Source organism: Pan troglodytes, chromosome 10 (assembly GCF_028858775.2).
Source record: "Pan troglodytes isolate AG18354 chromosome 10, NHGRI_mPanTro3-v2.0_pri, whole genome shotgun sequence".
Lineage (NCBI taxonomy): Eukaryota > Metazoa > Chordata > Mammalia > Primates > Hominidae > Pan > Pan troglodytes.
In genome coordinates, this window is record NC_072408.2 from 87,904,954 (window position 1) to 87,918,866 (window position 13,913).

A 13,913-nucleotide genomic window follows, 5' to 3' on the forward strand; every position below is an offset into this window, starting at 1 on the left:
AAATAGCATACCATCTCATTGTAGAGCCTTCAATTCTCTAATGCATTGAAATATGTTGCCATGCTTTTCTTTTGATACACGTTGGAAATGAATACAGGTGTGTTAACTCATGTAGACAGTTTTTATAGCCTTCAATTTATGTTTCACAGTGCTAAATGATGCTCATTTTACAGGGAGAGGATGGCAAATCCTGAGAATATGTGTCAGTCTTCCTCTGGTCTTTACTCTTCATCCACATTACCATCACCTTTGGCTGCTCCCCAGATCTTGTACTATTGAAACAGTCTTCTAACTGCCTTCCCTGTCACTAGGCTCTGCTCATATTAGATGATCACCAGGGTGTTCTTCCTAAGAAACAACATATTTCTCTATGTCACTTAAAAATCTATTTCTTAAAAAATGCTGTTATTCAGAGAGTAAAATCTAGATTGCTGTGGTGTCTAAGACACTTTGAAATCTGGTCATAACATTCCTTCCAAGCTTCATTTTCCAAAATTCTTGACTATGCACACAACCCTTTCTTTTACCCTAGATGTCTTGTTATTGCCTTAGATACTCCTGGGCCTTTGTAGCTCTTTGAACATGTTCATTCCTTTGGCTTATTTGCTCTTTTGAGTTCTTTCCCATCTGTGCAGTTCTTAGGTGGATCATGATATTAAGTGATGAGTTATGAGATTTTTCTCTTTTATTAACATTAGGGTAGAAATAAGGCCTCAGAAGTAATTATAAAAAGTATTTGGGAATTGTGGACTGTGGGAAAGTTATTCAAGCTCTGTGGAACATTTACTAAAAATGATTTAAAGAGAGGTAATGGTGCAAGGCAGGATTTCTCAACTTTGGCACTGTTGATATTTTGGATCAGATAATATTTTGTTGTGGGTGCTGCCATGTACATGGCACGACATTTAGCAGCATCCCTGCCTCCACCTTAAAGATGCTGGTAACACAACCCCACCTCCCTGAGTTGTGATGTCTGCGCACATAGCTAATGTCTGCTGAGTGGTAAGATTGCCACTGGTTGAGAAACTGAAGTTGAGCAGAGTCTGTCATGCTAGGGTTTGGAGGCATTTGCTTTGACATGAAGGCTTTTAAGATTGCATTCTCTCCTTTTGCTTTTTGAACCCATTTAAGGGTTCCATTCCATTTTTAGAAAGTTTCATCAACTCTCCCTGACTCTTTGAAATCATATTCTTTTTCATCAGCAAGTTCTTATTTTGCCTTGTAAGAAATTTCAAGAAAGGCAACTCAGACTAAAGAATGACCTTTCCAGTCCTGAGTAGTTGCAAATAAGAGAGAAGAGTTAGACCAGTTTGCTAGGCTGGGTATCAGCCTGGTTGTAGCAACAAATTCCAACCTCAGCTGATTTAAACATAAAAAAAAGACCTTATGAAAAGGGTAGACTGAAGAGCCAGGCTTAGAAAAATGGTAAACCCTAAGGGAGAAAGAGCAGAAGTGAGGAGTTAAGAAGAACCCACAAATTGTCCAATAACTAGACTCGCTGCCTTGAGTCAATCTTATAGATTGAAAGACAGAGTAGTAACGTCTGTCGTGCTGAACCCCTATTGACTCCAGTGGGGATGGCACCAGGTTCAAGAGGCCAAAGAAGAGACCCAGAGCCCCATACAAGACATGGGGTATTACTGGAGCCTTACATCCAGGGGAGAGGCCACTGGTGGCAGGCTGGGCAGGAGAACTGCACGACTTGCAAAAAGCGTGCAGTTTCTATAGCATCTTCACTTAGCACCATCCCCCTAACAGTCTCCATCTGGCTACTTCCATTTAACCTAAAGCAAAGGGCCTCGATCCCAGACGGGATAGGACTGACATACTCCTCAGAAATAAGGAATGGATGTGTGGATTGGCCACTCCTGGATTTGTATTCCCTAGCTCAGAACTCTGAACACATATTCCAGTGTGCCTGTCATACAGGGTCTTTCTCAGGGTATGGTCAAGTCAAGTCATTGCTGTCAAGGCGTCTATCATACAGCACTAGTTGGCCAAACTTAGGTGACTTGCCTAAACAACCAGGCAGTGGGGAAGAAATATCTTGTCCTCCTTTGATTTAATAGTAGGAACTGGGGGCCTGTCTCCCTCTAGGATGCAAACAAGGGGAATTTCAGTCTAATAAGAATGGGGTTCAAATGCTGGGCAGCTCAAGACAGAAAAAAGCAAAATAATGCTGCAATATATCGTTTGGTATTTTTTATTGGTCTGTAACTGAAAACTGTATTTTTGGGATTAAGTATACAGAGACAGCTCTCACATTGGGATGAGTTAGAAAGGCACTCTGTTACCAAATGAGCTTGTTATTCTTACGAGGCTGCGTTCCATTATAAGAGATAATGTCGATTTCCTGAAAACCTATTATAATCTATGTTTTGTTTTAGGATTGCATTTTCATCTTAGAAGAGGTTTAGTCTATGATTAAAAATCGTGCCTGTGATTTTGGCATATTGCTGCACTCTCATGAAAATACTGGCAAATTCTTATTGGTATACAAATACGTAAATTTACTTAAATATTGTAAAAACATTACGTATATCCACATATTTAATTTGATACATAATCAAACATCGGAGTCAGGGAAAAAGCTTTAGAGAAACCTAAAATAAGAAGAGTTGTTGACATTCTCATTTTCTGTTGTTGGTTTTCAATTAATTAATTACATAAGTGTATATGACAATTATACACATATGTTTTGCTTAGAAGCTTTTCTGCTAACTCATCTTTCAAACCCTTTCTGTGTTTGTGCTGGCTCCCTGGTTTCAGTTTAGCCTGACATCAAAGTAGTTAAAAGGACTGTTTCTCTCACCTGCTGACAGCCTCTGATTCCCCAGGCTTTTCTTCTCTAAAGTACTAAAGGAAGAACTGTTAGGAAAGAGAGAAGCATTGTGTGCTACTTTGATTACTTGCTTCTGATTCCTTCTGGCCTTTATTTTATTAAGTAGAGAAGACAGAGAAAGAAAGATTTAATGGGTAATTCCATTGAGAACAAACGAAAAGAAGTGCCTTTGTACATTACTTGTTTTACTCTCCCATGCTTCATTTCTACCAGAAGTTTCTGGCAGATAATACTTGATTAAATTTGTCTGTATTTCTTATTTAATTAATGAGCCAACAAGACAGACTACCTTGTCTTAGTAACATGAAAGATCTGAAAATTTTACAGAATGATTCAGAAGCAGAGGTTTTCTAAAACTATCATTTTTTCTATAGATCTGAAAATATTTTAAATAACCCTTTATTAAGGTTTTTGTACAGAGATTTGGGCCTAGTTCAAGATCCATCATTCACTCAACAAATATTTGTTTTGTATGCCAAACCCTGATAGGAATAAGAAATACAAAGTAAATGAACCCATTTCCTATTGTCAAAGAGATAAGAAAACATGTAAACAGGCAATTTCAATATAACCGAATAAGGGTCATGATAGGGGTTAATGTTATATTCTGTAGGAACACAAGTGAAGGCAGCCAACTCAGCCAGAGGTAAATAGAGTCTAGGGAGATTTCTGGAAGAGGTAATGCCTAAAATTATCCCAATTGCCTACCCTCCACTAGAAATAATTTTTCCTCCAGATATCTTATGGTCCATGTTACCTGAATGTTATGTTCTCAGTGAGATGTTTTCTGACCATACTAAATACAAATGCTCCTTTCCACACCACTTCATAAATTCATTTTTTCACTTTCTCTTTAATTTAGCATTTATTACTCAGTATCATTCCTTACATTTTATTTGTCTGTCTTTTTTAGTGTCATTTTCTCTTCTAGAATGTAAGTTCCACGAAGGCAGTGACTTTGTATTTGTTTGCAGAATGGTGCCTTGCATGTAGTGAATAGTTGTTGAATGATGAATGAGTCAATGAAAGAATAAACGAATGAAATACTTTTTGAAATTTCTAAGTGACTCTAGCTTCTTTTACTGCAGGAATGTCTTAGATTTAAATTGTATCAGTAATGGAATTGGATTATCTTTCCAAGTAAATTCCATTTCTATCTGTGAAGGATTTTAATTTATTTACATTCAGCTTGGTAGTTCAAGATGAATATATCCTCCTTGGATTTCCCACACTTATAACTCAGAAGATCTGCATTCCAGAGGACATGTATGTTTTTATTGTATTCTTGCTCTTGTTAGCTCTTTTCAAGTTAGTCGTTATCATATTAAGCCTCAGTGAAATAAAAGGTATGTGTAAGAGCGTATTTTATGTGTATGTATATCTTATATATATAGTACTATAGATATTTTAAAGTATCTTTATTTTCACCATCACTAATTTTATGTTGAATTTACTTCTGTGTGTGGCAAGTGTGCTCTGTTTTTTATTTCAACAATTATGAATTTTTATGTATTTATTCACTAAATAAGAACGTGACCCCTGAAGGGCGTTTGAGCAATTTTCATGAATACATGTATACTGGGAAAATTGATAAAACCAATTATGTGTTAAATTTTCCTGATTTAATTCAAACTGCAAATTCCTATTATCTTAACTAAAGGTAATTTTTTGAAACATAACTGTGGCAGTAGTTGTAATTATAAAGGTCAAAAAATTTAGAGGAGAAAATTATTCTGAAATCAAGGGCCATGTCCCATGAGAATTCTTCCTTCCAACCCCGGCCCTGTAGGATATTTTCTTCAAAGTATGTATTCCATCTGCTCAGACATATGTCAGAGTAAGATAATCTGACATTTTTTCATCTGTCATATCAGTATTTCCTTAAGCAAACACTTAAGACACAAAAACCAGGACTTGCAGAAATTCAGCCCTGTCAATGGTTGTCTTTGTTCAGGGGAAAGGATGCAGTGGCTTTTATTATCTGTTTCCTTTCCTTAAATTTCCTAAATAAACAATAAAACCTTCATTTATATTATGGTCAGTGCCACTAAAAAGTGTGTCTCTGTAAGTTAAATTACCTCTTCCATGCTTGGTAAATAGGGGAATGATGCTAGTGTGAGATAGAAGTTATAGTCGTTCATGCATTTCTTTTCCTGGCATGCAATTTTTGAACTTTTATTGATATATAATATATATTCAGATAGGAGAACAGATCACAAGAATAAATTTTGTTAGATTTTCACAAACAGAATAATTCCATGTAAGCAACAAAGAAACAGAATATTTCCAGGCCCCCAGAAGCCCTTGTTGTGCCTCTATTTAGTCATCCTCAGCCCCTACATGATTGCTATTCAGACATCTAAAGGTTTACCTGCTTTTGAGCTTTATACAAATTGAGTAATACAATGTACTCTTTTGTGTCAGGATTTTTTCACTCAACTTTCTGGTGATGAGTTTCATTCATTTCATTGCAAGAGGTTGTAGTTTGGTTATTTGGGTAATGTCTGGTTGGGACTCTTACAAACAATGTTGCTATAAATATGTTTGTACACAAATTTTGTTGACAATATTTATGCATTTGTGTTGGGGATGTGCTTAGGAATGAGATGAATTGTTCGTAGGGTATGCCCACGTTGGACATGAGTAGATAGTGCCAAACAATTTTCCAGAGTGGTTGCACTAATTTATATTCCTATCTGCAATTTATGAGAATGCCAGCTGTGAAAACAGTGTCGACAATTCCAGATCTTTCAAATTTTGCCCTTTCTAGTGAATGCATAGTGGTATTGCATTGTGATTTAATTTTTTTTTCCCTGATGACAAATTAAGTTGAACTTCTTATCCTGTGCTTAATGGACATTTGTCTTGTATTTTGTTTTATTTTAAGTTTGCCGAGATGATATCTCGCTCTATCCCAGGCTGGTCTCAAACTCCTGGGCTCAAGCAATCCTCCTGTCTCAGCCTCCCAAAGTGTTAGAATTACAGGTTTGAGCCACCACACCTGACCAAATGCTGATGCTCTTTTCTGAAATACCATTAATATCTTTTGTCCATTAATTTTTCTATTGGATTGTTAGCATGCCATGTTTTGAAATTTTGGAGAGAGACATTCTCACAATTAAAGAGAAGACCTTATCAATATTTGAAAACCTTAACAAAAATAATAAAGATTCTTTAGTGAGCTGATGGTGAGTTAAATGATTTTAGGAATCAAAGTTGAGAAGACATTTGCCCCTGTTTAAAAAATAATTAATGTTAAAGTCTACACTCTCTCAGTTTCTACTGGCCATTCTTTGAAAGCAAATTTGGAAATGAAAGCTTGCCAGTAGAATATTATGCAACAGGAAGCACCAGTGCCGGTGTTTAAGGATCTACAGAAGATGATGCTGTGTTAATGCATTTATTAATGTTAAAATGTTCTAGTCACATTTAAGTGGTCTGACCCAACCATATGTTTCTGTGAGCTATGTTGTATAATGCAAGTATAATGTATATATTGTATAATGCTTGTGTACACATAATGTACACAAGCAGAAAGGCTTGTATTTCATTTTAAATAGATGAGTATATCCTAAATACTGGCTTAAATTTTTATCAAAATTGTAACTGGAACTTTGGTTTAAAGTACTTTACAACTTACTAAAATTTAGGTTAAATTTTGAGAGGACTCAATATAAAGAAGATAAGCACTAGACAAATTTTAATAGAAAGTATAGGGAATTATTAAATGATGAAACAACAGTTTAGTATTTCCTAGTTTCCCCATTTATTCACAATTATAAGTGTCTAAAGATTATTTCATACTCAATCCAAAAGAGCAACAATACAACCAATCCCTTGAATATTCTCAGACAGATCTTTAGAAATTATATTGTCCATGAAATCAAGACCACTGTTGGAAGTATAAACTTACTTCTTTTCACTCCCCTCCATACCAGAAACTATTTTACCACTCTTTGAAGTCCAGAGCACTTTGCTTACACCTTCTCCTAATGTACTGGTTCATTATTGCTTTTTTAATCCAGTTATTAGGGTACCTACATGATCTTCCTACCAGAGAAAAAGCTCCTTGAGATAAGGGTAATATTTTATTCAGTTTTTCACCTACACAGTAGCTAATGTAGGCCTCATAGTACATGGAGTCATATTATGTAGTGAATTAGTTTGTGAATAAACATTTAATAATTCATTTATAAGAAAGTAAAATCTAATCATTATCTAAGATAAATGATTATTTCCAAAATTATCACTTGCCATCACATTGTGATTTTTGTTTTTATATATTAGGAATTTTTATTTTTAAACAGGGTGAGAATCTTTCTCATTTTAGTTCATTTTCTGACTTTGAAGGTCTGTGTGCTGTCTCATTTAAAGCCCTGATTAAAACATTTACCTTACTTTGCCATTTTAGAAATTGGAAATCTGGTCCATGGCTTTTATTCTTACATTTGCTTAATGCATTTATCATTCACTGATAGGTTCTTACTAGATTTGAATTATCTTCAGGGTGGCTAAACCCTGGTCTTTTAGAAAGTTATCTGAAAATCTGTAGGCCATCTGCTTTGAATTTATTTTCTTGGACTAGAATGATCATGGTGTGAAATTTATTTATTGAGAACATGCTTGTGGAACACATAGTATATATTTGACACTACTAGAGACACCATGGGTTTCAGTAGCGCATAAAATAATCTTTAAGAAAATTGCATTCTAGTTGGGAATATGTACTATGAATAAAAAGATAATACAATATAAATTAGGTATAAGTGAAGAACAATAAAAGGCTAGAGAGGGACTTCACCTGCCATTTGAGATAGGCTTGTCAGGGAAAGTACCTGTCACTTATGAAATGACATTTGAGCATAGACTGAAATAAAGAGTGGGATAGGAACTATGTGAATATTTGAGTGAAAATTGTATTAGGGCTCTGAAACAAGAGTAGATTCAGACCATTGGAAAAGCCATGAGGACTCAGAGCTCATGAGAAGAGAATGGTAGAAAGTGAGGTTAGATGAGTATCCAGGAGTCAGATCATATAGAACCTTGCAGGCCATGGTCAAGACTGTATCTAATTCCAAAGATGATGGGAAGCTCCATATTGTCAAAGAAATCACTTTGGCATCTCTGAAGATGAAGAGACTGTAGTAGGTAAGATTGGAAACAAGGAGATGACAAATGAATCGGCACCCCATAACATAAATCCCCTTAGAACAGCAGTATTTACTTACATGTGGGAAATTAAGGGATAGGATAGATACAGTTTGTGCCGTGAGATTCTGGAAGCTATTCTGCATATGTTTCTGGTCTTGGATCCCTGGCTACATCTAGTGTGTTTGAAAGAAGTCTGATTGAACCAATTATGCAGCAGTTACCTGTAAATGCCCTGCTTCCTCCCCATGTTTTCAGGTCTTTTGTGAGCATTCTAAGAAATTGTTTCTGTATAATTTTCAAGTAGAATTCTGGGAAAAGAAGATTATCTGTTGTAAGTATTTTAGTTCTATTTTTTTCACATACACACATACACTTTAAGGATGATTTTCATAATTAAACATTTACTTAATAACCGATACACTATCCCCCCCTCCACTCAAATTTTTAAATGTTAGGTCAAAGGCTAAGCTGCTAAAATAAGGATGTGCAGTAAAATAGTGGCTTAATTTTTTAAATAATGCATTTGTCTTTTATAATAATCTAAAGATTATGAGGTTTAGCTTGGCATGACCCAAGATTATGAAGTCTTATTGTACCTTCATCTTATAGCTCATTGCCTTCATCTGCATCACTGAAGCTGTGGCAAAGATATGTATGTCCCAACTCTTGGGAAGGTGGAGGAGGATATAGAGGAATGGACATGCTATTTTAATATCCACACAGAGAAATGTCATATATGCTTTCTACACACATCCCATTTGGCCATCAGCTGCTAGGAAGGCTGGAGAAAGTAGTGTAGGTGGAGGCATCTTGATGGGGAGTTAGGAGTTCCTGCCACAAGTACTCTTTCATTTCACAGGCAAAATAAATATCAGACCTTACATGTAAATAATTGTAACCTGTTAATGTCAATAAATTGTAAGTCCAGGGAAATAAATAATACCTGAAATTGAAGTCTCATAGGTGGCATGCTAGAGATTAAGAACAAAGTCTTCAGTGATGTATTCCTCAGACACATACTGAATGCTTATTGTGTATTATTTATTGATTTAGGCAGTGGGGCCATAAAGATGAGCTAAAACATGATTCCTGAATTTCAGGAATTTATAGTTTGCCCAGTGAGAAATACACAAAAGCTACTGAATGGTAGTGTGATAATGTAACAACAAAGCTTTGTGCATTTGTAGCATGGAGAAAGGACCAACCTGGCCACAGCAGTTCAGAGAAGGCTTCACTATTGGGGGAACCCACCCCCAATATTTCGTAGGTTCTATTTTCCCTAAGTGTCGGCCGATCTGAGAAATAAAGAGAAAGAGTACAAAGAGAGGAATTTTACAGCCGGGCCGCTGGGGGTGACATCACATAGCAGTAGGGCTGTGATGCCCACCTGAGCCACACAATCAGCAGGTTTTTACTGAGGATTTCAAAAGGGGAAGGGGTGCAAGAACAGGGAGTAGGTCATAAGATCACATGCTTCAAAGGGCAAAAAGGAGAACAAAGATCACATGCTTCTGAGGCTAATAAAGATCACAAGGCAAAGGGCAAAGCAAAGATCACAAGGCAAAGGGCAAAATCAAAAACTCCCGATAAGGGTCTATGTTCAGCTGTGCACGTATTGTCTTGATAAACATCTTAAATAACAGAAAACAGGGTTTGAGAGCAGAGAACTGGTCTGACCTCAAATTTACCAGGGTGGGGTTTCTTCCCCACCTAATAAGGCTGAGGGTACTGCAGGAGACCAGGGTGTATTTCAATCCTTATCTCAACCACATAAGACAGACACTCACAGAGCGGCTGTTTATAGACCTCTCCCCAGGAATGCATTCCTTTCCCAGGGTCTTAATTATTAATATTCCTTGCTAGGAAAAGAATTTGGTGATATCTTCCCTACTTGCACGTCCATTTATAGGCTGTCTATGCTATATGGCTCTATTCTGCCTGACCCCGCAGGCAGTCAGACCTTATGGTTGTCTTCCTTGTTCCCTAAAATCACTGTTATTCTGTTCTTTTTCAAGGTGCACTGATTTCATATTGTTCAAGCACACATGTTTTACAATCAATTTGTACGGTTAACACAATCATCACAGTGATCCTGAGGTGATGTACATCCTCAGCTTATGAAGATAACAATATTAAGAGATTAAAGTAAGACAGGCATAAGAAATCATAAGAGTATTATTAGGAAAGTCATAAACGTCCATGAAATCTTCACAATTTTTGTTCCTCTGCCATGGCTCAAGCTGGTCCCTCCATTTGGGGTCCTTGACTTCCCACAACACTTCACTGTGGAGGTGATGTAGAAGCTGGGTCAAGTAATAAAAATAGAAGTGTGTGCCCCACACATAGGTGACTCTTCCACAGGTGTCCCCTGAAGGTCTGCAGAAGATTTATCCAAGAGGTGGATTTGACATAGTTAATAATGAAAATGTGCACCCTGAGAACAAAACCAACTGCTTTTGTTGGCTTAAGTTCTAGGACAACAAGACAAATTAAGTAGGAAACAATATAGAAAGATTGTTGGAGAATAAAAGAAGGAGACAGGCAGTCTAAGTTTAGTAGGAAGAGAATAGAAGAAGAAAAAAAATGTCCTTACAAGTGGAAGTGAGGAGAGCTGGTCACAATGAACACTTGTACCTGTTATACAGCAATGTAAAGACAGCTGAATGCATCAACAATTTTCTGTTTCTGACCTTTAAAAATTAACATATGAAACTATAAAATCATTTAATCTAGCACAATTTTCATAACAAGTAGAGGATAAAGCTAACTAACATAAATTGAGGACACTGAGTGGCTAAAGTGGTGCAAATTAATATATTAGAATCGCACTCTGAGTATATAAGACAAAGTATTTTTCATATAAGGATTTTTGAAATAGATAAATACATAGCTATGAAAAATGATGCCACTAAATTATTTTAATTCATTTGGAAGTTTTATGCTCACATTTGTGCACTGTGTAGATATATGTAATACTTAAGTAAATGAATCTGAATAAATCAATATAGGTTGCATTCATTAGAATTATTGTCAAGATTAGAGACCTTGGAGATATTGACTGTTCATTTTCTCATGCCAACCTTGATTTAAAAGCATTTCATTTCCATTACAAAGCTGAATAATATTAACTTTATCATGTATAGGTTTTATGGGAAATTTGATATATTTTAGAATATTTGTCATAAATTCTTGGCACATACCATGATCTATGTTTGTTTTGTTTATTAGTTACTAGTGTATGCACTGTATTTGTGAATTTTTCTTCTCTTTAAATGTGTACAGCTCCTTTGGTTGAGCGATGTAAATGTTGTTAAAACTGACCCAGCTATTGCAATGATCTCATGTCTTTGTACCATTCCTGGGATATTTGGCAAGTTCTCTATGAGACCTTCACATATATTGATTGGCTTTCGAGATGTATTGATCAAAGAAACCGTAAAGGTTAACAGGAACATTGCCCAATCCTGGGAAGTGTGGTTGGTGTAGTCAGGGTAGTTGTCATGTTTTATGTACTGCCGGTGGAAGTGCTGGGGGTGTTTGTTTAATTAGAACTTTGATTAAATAATCACAGCAGAATTGATCTAAACAATGCAGCAGGATTCCTGTTGACATCTTTTGCATCTTTTATATTTGTCTTTCTTTAAGAGAAAAAAGCCTCTAAGAAACCAATTTGGCTTTTTTTTTTCATGAAATAGTGAAGCATATAAATACTTCATAAAGGCAAAACATTTTTACACACTTTTGGTGTTTACTTAAATTATTTTTATTTTAGTGTATTATTAAGCCTAGGCCTTAATGTTCTCTTTTTACAGCTTAGTACATAAATAAAGCCAAATATGAGTTATAGGCAGGGTAAGAACAAACCCACAAAGCTAATCAAGCTCAATATGACAATATTAATTTACTATAATGAATGATATTGCTCTACTGGAGCTGAATGACTGATTGTAAAGTGTGTTTGATGCTGTGACCCTGGGGCTTTGAGTTCGGTGACATGTTCCCTGTGATGCCTCAATTCTCTTGTCACATATTAGTAATTGAACTTCCATAGAGGCTTCGATTATACAATGTGCCATAACCTTATCTGACCTTTACGTATTCTCGGTGAGATTACAAAAATAAACAGTGAAACTGCATGAGTGCTCAGATAATCCAGAGTATGCTATACTATTATTATTATTATTATTATTATTATTATTATTTTGAGATGGAGTCTTGCTCTGCTGCCCAGACTGGAGTGCAGTGGCGTGATCTTGGCTCACTGCAGCCTCCACCTCCCGGTTCAGGCAATTCTCCTGCCTCAGCCTCCAGAGTAGCTGGGACTACAGGTGCGTGGCACCACACCTAGCTAATTTTTGTATTTTTAGTAGAGATAGGGTTTCACCATGTTGGTCAGGATGGTCTTGATCTCCTGACCTCTTGATCTGCCCTCTTTAGCCTCCCAAACTGCTGGGATTACAGGCAGGCATGAGCCACCTCGCCCAGCCTATTATTTTTTAATTTTATCAAAATGAAAACACAACGTTAAAAAATTCTCACAGAGAACTCATGGGCCCTGAGAATATCTCTACCGACTCTACTTGGAGAAACACTACAATAAAGAATTTATTAGATCAAGAGAAAAGGAATCTGGCCTTCATTAACAGTAGAAATTAATGTTCTTTAAAAAATATTATTCGCTAGCCCTTTAATGAAGTGTATATAGCAGACAACAGTGACAGTTTTAAAGTAACAACTTGGTTTCACATTTTGCATGTTTATTATTGTATAAACAAATATGTGAGGCAATTATTACTATCATACTATCATATTATGTTCACTGAAGGAATATAACCTCATCTAGATAACTTACATAAACTTGTGTTGAATTGAATAGTCTTTTTTAATAGAGTGTGGTAGATTCTGTACCTTTTCAAACACTCATTTGGGAAAGTGTGTACATTAGCCACAGAATTATGTTAGATTTTTCAGAATGCTTGTATATGTGAATGCATAACTGTGAAAAGTTACCTCTCTAATAGTTGAATTTTCTTTTTCATTTTAGTCCAGGTGGGTTACATATTTTTTATATGTAATAAAGCTTTCTTCAGCACTTGGGATATTTTCTTTACAAATACTCTAGGAAGCGTACAGAAAGTAATCAACTTTGAATTGTGTTATGTTTTAAAAAATCATTTGAAAAATTTTAAATAGGAATTTGTAATCTATTTCTCTATATATCTATCAGTGGTACTTTCTGAGTGGTGTTTGGGTTCCAGTCTGGCCACCCAACTGCTTAACATATAATATAGTTGAAATATAATGCATTTGCAGTAAAAAAAATCAATATTCTTGCAGTACTCATAAGGGAGGGAAATAAATGAATGTGAATTAAAAATTATTGGAAATGTTAGTTTTAGAGAAAAACAGATTCAATTAAATATCTCTTGAGGTGGGATAAATTGAATCCTGCGGTGAATGGTGGAGGGAAAGGGGCAATCATGGATATAATTTCCAAAAAATTAAAGGAAGATTTTGTGAAGGCTAGCTGGAAACAGATACATGAGAAGATCCTACGGTTTTGCTTTTTTGGTAGATAGAAGGTGGAGAAAGGCTAGAGAACATATGTAAATTAGGGCTTATAACTTTTAGAGTGTCTATTTTAAACCTCTCATATTCTTATACAGTGCAATAAAACTACATTTTTAGATAGCATGCATTTTTAGACACAATACCTATTTAAATACCACAGGTTTTTTTTGAACTTTTATTTTAGGTTTAGGGGGTACATGTGCCGGTTAATTACATGGATAAATTGCGTGTTGTTGAGGTTTGTTGTTCAGATGAGCACAGTACCTGATAGGCTTTCAGTTCTCACCCCCCTCTCACCCTCCCCTCTCTATAGTCCCCAGTGCCCAGTGTCTATAGTTCTCATCTCTAT

General features: G+C 35.9%; 1 protein-coding gene and 1 long non-coding RNA gene across 4 annotated transcripts in view; one reads left to right on the forward strand and one right to left on the reverse strand.

Moving 5' to 3' along the window:
• The window catches only part of ACSS3 (acyl-CoA synthetase short chain family member 3), a 179,289-nt gene that overhangs the window by 32,171 nt on the left and 133,205 nt on the right, over nt 1-13,913 (forward strand). The gene's annotated exons all lie outside the window — the stretch shown is intronic.
• The window catches only part of LOC104001617 (uncharacterized), a 31,551-nt gene that overhangs the window by 15,330 nt on the left and 2,308 nt on the right, over nt 1-13,913 (reverse strand). Inside the window, exons 3-4 of one of the 2 annotated variants that reach the window (XR_673511.3) lie at nt 8,215-8,301; nt 108-348 (exon numbers count right to left, since the gene is read on the reverse strand). This is a non-coding gene — a long non-coding RNA (uncharacterized LOC104001617). Of the gene's footprint in view, nt 1-107; nt 349-8,214; nt 8,302-13,913 lie in introns of those variants that run through there. The other variant, XR_010148374.1, reaches the window with a different exon arrangement.